Below are 6777 nucleotides of genomic sequence, written 5' to 3'. Positions count from 1 at the left end.
GCGCTGGGCACAGCCCTGCCAGGGGCGGCCGGTGGCATCTGCCCCGCAGCACGGCATCAGCCCGGATCCCCCCGAGATGCCCCAGCTCGTCCCCTGCCCGGTGGGTCCGAGGCGGAGTCCTGCTCGCGGGCGGAGGAGCGGGCAGAGCTCGCTCTGCCAGCCCAGACTGAGCTACAGCAGTGATAAACGCCACGTTTATCGTCTTTCATCCGTCCCAGCTCTCCGGGGCTCCTCGACCTGCTGATTCTGGGTGACTCCCACACCCTCGGAGATGCACCACGTCGGGCTGGGAGCAGGAGGAACAGCCTGCACCGAGCGGGGCTGGGGGGCCGGTGGGGCGCGCGTGCCACACTGAGACGGGCGGACCGAAGCCGGCACCATGTGGGCTCCCACCAGACCCCAGGTCCGCCTGGTCCGGGAAGGGAGGAAAACCAGGCCGGTGCGGGGGATCTGTCCGGATGGAGCAGAGAGTGCCTGGAGCAAGATGGCAGCGGGAGCCGTGAAGGGCCTTGGCAAAGGACCCTCCGCTCCCCACGGCCGCGCCGAGCGGAGCCCAGCAGCCCCCGTCCCGCAGGCACCTCCCTGCCGTGGGGGAAAAGCATCTTTGCAACCAAGCCCAGAGCCCACGGAGTATGAAATGACAGCCTGGCCTCAGAGCCAAACCCAGCAAAACCCAGATTGGTGTAATTCCTCCAGGATCGAACCTTTGGTCGAAGGAGCCCATGGGAGGCGGCACGGACACCCTGCCTCCTTGGCACCCCGGCACCCCGGCTGCTGCAGCCTTTACAGAGGCTCACGCAGCTGGAGCAGCTCCTGTCTTCAGGCAGATACGGGCGTGGATGAGGACTTAACCTCAAAATGTTTCCCTTGCAATTTCCAAGTGATCTTTCTTATCAAATAATTAAAAAATTTCCATAATTAGGCCAGGGAAAGTCACGACTCAGGAACGTTCCCCTTTCAAAGCAGCACAGATCTGTTCCGCGTTGAGGGCTCGGAGCCCCCGCCGGAGCTGGGCTGCCCCCCCCATCCGTGCCAGCGCTCAGCCCAGACTCGTCCCGTTTGGGCCCTGCAGCCCCCAGACCTTCAAACCCCGCAGGGACGGGTCCGGTGGTTTGCTCGGCCCCGCGGGAGCCGGGGGTCCCCCCGCTGCTCGGCTGCCTTAGCCCCTGCCCTCGCAGCGCTGCGGCACGGGAGCCCACGCGTGTGGGCGGCTCCCCCCCAGGGCCCCGCGAGAGCCCCGGCCGTCCCCGGCCCCTCTCCCTGGCCCTCGGCCGGGCATTCATTCTGGGGAAAAGGCTGTTTACATTGCAGGGGGAAAAAAAGTGGTGTTTTTTAAAAAAGAAATGATCCAACTATAAATGGCCCTCTGACGGCGGGGGAACCCTTCCCTGCCTTCAGACCCCGCGAAGATGGGGGTGCTCGGGGGAGCCCCCCCCCCCGCCCCACAGCTCTGCAGAGCAAAGTCCCCCCCGCCCGCAGCCCCGGGGTGCTCAGCCCACGCCCCTGCCCGTGCTGCGGGGCAAGAGCCCGGCTGGCCCCACCGCCATGGCCCCGGGGGGTCAAAGCGCCCGGCCAGCCCCGCAGCCCCGGCCAGGCTGGGCACGCCGGCAGCTCGGCCGTGGAAAAACATCGTAATGCCTCCGCAAGACAAACCCTGCATCAGGGCATCCCAGGGGAGCACCGGGCGAGCTTCCCACAGGAAACCGGGACCCTCCCTGGGTACGTCCTGTGCCTGCAGCTCGCCTGCAGAGCGGCTCAAGGCTCGAGGAGGCTCCTTAAATACGCGGGTTCCCTTTTACGACTTGCAAGTAAATTGTTGTGGTTCTAATAAAAAGTGAGCACTTGTTAGCATGCAGCCGCAGACTGGATTTCCTTGAGAGCACAGATATAATTCTTGACAGGGGCTTCCTGACACATAAATTATGACGCTCTTTTGGAGGCAATCTCAGAACATCAGACTAAGAAACAGCCTTTGTACATCACAATATTGTTTCTAAATTGACAAATAGACCCTCGTGGGCTTCGTTACTCTGCTCCGGGTGCACATTTTTGCATTTTTATTTTCCCTAGGAATGATTAAGGGGCTGCAGAACTGCAGGCTCTGTATTCAGAAAATTCAAACATCAGCCCCGATCGAACTGAGGAACAAGAAAAGTAGTTTGATGGGATGCAGAGCTCAGAGAGGGACTCTCTCTCTCTCTGATGTTTGAGTCTGGCACACTTTGGAGATTGCCTCGTGCTTCCGGGACAGGTTTGCTTCCAGTCCTGGAAATTCAACAGTGTAAAGCAACTTGATTAACATGTTCAGTGCTCGATTGAGAGCATCTGTACAAAGGTCCTTGTTTATTCCGTAGTAGACTTATACTGTGCGCTTTTAGAGATATATAGATCTCCTCAGAAATGCCAGGTAAAAGCCAAAGCAAGGGGGAGGTCTCCAGGAATATACCAAATAACCGTCCCAAGACCAGGGTGCCTTTACCGGCCACCAGCCGATGTTCAAGGATGCTGGGGCAATGCTTGAGGAGCATTCCTGGGCTGGAATGGCTGTGGACGGCCGCAGCCAGGTGAGCTCCTGGTGCCGCTCTGCCAGAGCCACGGCATCGCTCCAGGCTCTGCTCGGGAACGCCAGCCCCAGCGCCGGCCCGCGAGAATAAACAGCAGGAGGGTGCAGGCGGGAAGGGCTGGGGCAGCTCTGCCCCGGCCCCGGCCCCGTCCATGCATCAATGGGAGCCTCGTCCCGAGCCACTACGGCCGGGTACATCGGGCAGCCAACACCAGCCACAAATAAACGGCACAGAGAGCGAACCAGCCTCCAAACACAACCCAGCGGGGAGCGCTGCAAGCGGGAGGGGAAACCCCGCAGTTTTGGGTGCGATGTTGCTGTCCAGCCAGTTCAGTTTTGCGCCTCAGGTTCTGCGGTATTTATACTCTTTCCTGCCAGCAAAAATAGACTCAGCAAGTCTGAGCCGGGTGTCTCACCTCTTTGTGCTAAAGAGAAGGGAGAACCCAGGCAGGAGGGGAGGGATGGAAAGGCAGCCCCGATCCAGCCGGCAGCGCACACTTGAGCGGGACAGCATCTCCTTGCACGGGCTCACCGTCGGGCTTTGCCGAGTGGCCAGGCCCCCAACCATCACCCACCGCGGCTGGGACACACGTCCTGCGTGGTCCAGCGATGGGGATGAGGCCCCGAGACCAGCGAGCCACCAGCCCCAACAAATATTTCTTATTCCCAGGACTATTAAACCAACCTCCTGATTTATCCGTACCGGAGGCTGGCTGTTTCGTCAAAGCCGAACATCACTTGAGCGGCCAGCAGCGTGAGCAGCCCGCTCCAGAGACCGAGCCAAGCAGAGCACGACACAAGAGCTCAGGGATGCTTGTGCACAAGACGCACAGCGGGAAGTCACAGCTCGGTGTGATGTCAGCACCCTGATAATGCATAGCAAAGCTCTGTACATTTACATACAGAGGTCCACATCCAGGATTATAAGAGTCTTTTTTTAATGCACAGATTACAGAATAAGCAAGAAACCCTACAGCACACGTTATCGCCAGCCCGACTCTGAACTCTACATATGGCAGGAGAGTTTCTCGTCAGCAGTCACACCGGCAGCTACCGAGGGACCGGAGCGGTTCCTCCCATCCCCACGGAGCCCTTTCAGCCAAGTGACAAACATCACTTAGAGAAGCCAATGCTGGGCTGGATGCGCCACCAGAAAACACCTGCAGCCACTTAAAAAAAAAAAAGTCAATGATGGTGGATTTGACTTGTGTTGGCTGCAGAAACTCCCGGCCAGGCTGGCAGCCGGGGACAGAGCCTCATTTATTTGCGGACTGTCACACACAGCGGCACTGCCCATTGATGCTATTTTCAGGCACCGTGCCCCACATGCAGACACAGCGGCTTACACAAAACGTCTCAGCTCCCCGTTCAGGCACCCCAGATAGTCACGGCGATGAAGATGACTTTTGCGCAGTGCTGAGCAGCACAAGGCCAGCTCCTGCCTCACGTTTTCACTGAGAACTGCTGCCGTGCTCCGCTCCGGGCAGGGGGTGCTGCCAGCCTGCACGGGACCCGCGGACGCATCCAGCCCTCGCAGGAGCAGGCGGCTCGAGCAGCGAAGCGGCAACAGAGGTGATGCTGATCCCCTTCACGCCGGCGAATTAACCTAGAAGCCCCATAGACCTCCAGGAGTGCAAAGCTGGGCCCTAGACCCCTTACCTTCGTGCAGAATCATCTCCTGTATTTAAGATATACTTGTAAGTTTTGGTCTGAAAATAAAAAGCAGCCACATGCGCCGATGAGAGCCGGGAGTTCAGATTCTGTGCAAGAAGTTGTTTTCCCACATGCACATCCAGCGTGACCGGCACTAACAGCCCCGCCGCAGCGCTGTCAAGGGCAGCCACGGGCACGCCCCTGCTCTCCAGGATCCGTGGGGTTTGCTCTCGGGCAGAGGAGAGCTCAGCCCTACCCCACCCGCCGCCCAGCTCGCCAAAAGCTTCAGCGATAACTCACTGTTGCTTCAAGTTAATAGCAGAGTATATTGATAAAAGCTAAGGAGAGAGCGGGCGATCTTCCGGATGAGGATGCTGCTCTGTATCCAAGTTCGCTCCTGCTCGGCGGGTTACTCTGCGGGCGCGTGCCCGGGCCGGAGGGCCACGCTCTGCCCTGGTCTGCAGCCACCCCGGGCAGGGCGCTCGCTGCCCAAGTCGCTTTTGTAGGGCTTCGGTGAAAGTCCTTTTCTCTAAAAGCCGAGTACCCCTTGTGGAGGCAGCCAGAAAGCCTCGGCTCCATTTCCAGCACAAACCTCTCCGTGCCTCAATCGGAGCAGGGACGTGAGCAGCCGCCGGCGCCCTGCGGCTGGGCCGTGGGACGCGCGGGGTGCGCTGGGCACCCGGCCCCCTGACCAGCACCGCGGGGCCCGCGGACGCGGCCCCAGCGCCCACCCGCGGGCGCGGCCCCGCCGCCCACCCGCCCGGGGCGTGCCGCGCCCCCGGCTGCCCGCAAAGGCCGCCCGGGCCCAGGCAGCGCCGGCGGAGCCGAGCCGTGGGGGTCACACGCCGCGCACCCCACTGGCGCGGACACCGCGGCAGGGACGAGCCGGGGGCCGCCACCGCCCGCCGCACACCCACGCGGGTCCCGCTCGGCGTGGGAAAGGCAGCCCCCGGCCGGGAGAAGGGGCTGCAACCGGGGCTTCGGCGAAGTTCCTCCGAAGAAGTTCCGCTCCTGGCCCGACGCCTCCCGCGGGGGAGGGCAGCGGGGCCGGGGGCTCTGCCGCCCCCCGCCGCCCTCGCCCCGGTGCACGGCGCTGCGCAGCCGGGCTGCCCGCTGCCGGGCGCCGCAGGCGAGAGCCGGGAGGCGGGGGGGGGGACCGGCCCGGGCGCGGCGGAGCATCCCCCCGGGCAGACACCCGCCCCTTCTCCCGGCCCCGCGGTGCCTCCCCAGCGCATCCCCCCCCTCCGACAACTTTGCTACGGCCGCAACTCTCCCGGGCCCGCAGCCCGGCCGCCGAGGACCGGCGGTGCCGAGGGAGCCCGGGCCGCCCCTGCCCGCCCGCCCGCCCTACCTGCCCAGCCGCCCGGCTCCGCCGCCGTATGCAGCATCCTCCCGCCGGCTGCTCGCTCCCGGCTGGGCGAGCGCGCTCCCGGAGGAGGAGGAGGAGGAAGAGGAGGAGGAAGGGGGGGGAGGAGGAAGGGGGGATGAAGGCAGTGCGCGCGCCGCCGCGGGTGTCCCCCCCCCCGGCGCCGAGCGCCCGAACGGGGTGGGAGGGGGGGCCCCGCGGCGGCGCCTCCCGGGGCCGCGTCCCGCCGCGGGGCCCGGGCACGGGGGCCGCCGCGCACCCCTCGGTCCGCGGTGCCCCGGGCCGGGACAGGGCTGCACAGCGGCGGGGCGGGCGGCTGAGCCGGGTCCGGGGAGGCGGGGGACCCCCAGGGCCCCCTGCCCGCCTGTGCTGCCGCAGCCGCCCGGGCAGCGCCGGGGGGAGCGCGGTGGCTCCCCAGGCCCTTTCCGGGGGTCCTGGGGGGTCAGTAAGGTGCTGCGGCTGGGGACACGGAGGAGGGCCACCCAGCAGGGCTGTGGGGAGGGCACCCCGATTTTGGGGCACAGAGATGCCCGGTGCCACCAACGCCACGGAGCACGGAGGGGTCAGTGGGCCGAGCTTTGCCCTTCGTCGCCGTGTGCTGGGACGAGGGTCCCCAGTCCCGTAGCCCCGAGCGGCTGCAGTCAGACCAGCTCTCCGGGAGCTCTCGGAGGGGACAGGGGAGGTGGCCCCGCTGGCCCCGCGGGGGCTGCAGGGCTTCACTGGCAGCAGAGCCCCCGCTCTGACCCAGAGCACGGCTGCGGTTCCTGCGCAACCGACGGCATGGCGGGAGAACGCCTCGCGCCCTGCCCGGACAGCCTGGCCCCTCCGAAAGAGCTGGAGGAGCCTGGAGGAGCCCAGCTGCTCCGGGAGGATGAAGCGGAGCTGGGCGGGAGGGGGCCTGCAAGGAGCTGGTGTCTGCTCTTAAGTCACCATAGCTGGAGCGCGAGGCACCCACCAGGCAAAGGCTTCTTTGCTGACATACCGCTGGCTTGTGCTAAGATCAACATCTTTTTGAGTGCAAAAGCATGGGTTTTCCTATCGTTGTCGTTGTTATTAATATTTTAGCAGCTCCCAGAACCTTTAAGTGGGGCCACACAGTGTTGACACAGAAGAATAGATATAAAAAAGACCTGCTCCCCACCCCAAGGAATATACTGTCTAGACACGTTATATAATCACATTTTGCCCTCCTCCA

This window comes from Ciconia boyciana, chromosome 22 (genome assembly GCF_034638445.1).
Source record: "Ciconia boyciana chromosome 22, ASM3463844v1, whole genome shotgun sequence".
Lineage (NCBI taxonomy): Eukaryota > Metazoa > Chordata > Aves > Ciconiiformes > Ciconiidae > Ciconia > Ciconia boyciana.
This window is presented reverse-complemented; position numbering follows the sequence as displayed.